The sequence below is a fragment of the Eimeria mitis genome, genomic scaffold, assembly GCF_000499745.2.
Source record: "Eimeria mitis Houghton genomic scaffold, Emh_scaff2609, whole genome shotgun sequence".
Taxonomy (NCBI): domain Eukaryota; phylum Apicomplexa; class Conoidasida; order Eucoccidiorida; family Eimeriidae; genus Eimeria; species Eimeria mitis.
Genome location: NW_013570949.1, coordinates 1,377 through 1,706, shown reverse-complemented (window position 1 = coordinate 1,706; position 330 = coordinate 1,377). Strand labels below are relative to the sequence as shown.

The 330-nt window shown below is 29.7% G+C and overlaps 1 protein-coding gene across 1 annotated transcript in view; it reads right to left on the bottom strand.

The window, feature by feature from the left end:
• The window catches only part of EMH_0056220 (ribosome biogenesis protein BOP1, putative), a gene marked incomplete at both ends in the record, with an annotated part of 7,955 nt that overhangs the window by 6,482 nt on the left and 1,143 nt on the right, over positions 1 to 330 (bottom strand). The window lies entirely within an intron of this gene.

The window sequence follows — 330 nt, the reverse complement described above, 5'->3', positions numbered from 1 at the left end:
ATATATATATATATATATATATATATATATATATATATATATATATATATATATATATATATATGAGGGTTTAGGGTTTAGGGTTTAGGGCTTTGTGATATTTTTTTTGGTTCTATATAGACAAAACGCCAACTTTCTAGGGTTTAGGGTTTAGGGTTTAGGGTTTGGGGTTCAATGAAATGCTTCCTTTTGTTATTACACAGCAAAAACAATTCCTAGGGTTTAGGGTTTAGGGTTTACGTATTTGTTTATATTTATCATACCACCACAAACACCCACATCGTCAAAATTAGGGTTTAGGGTTTAGGGTTTAGGGTTTACTACTATGTT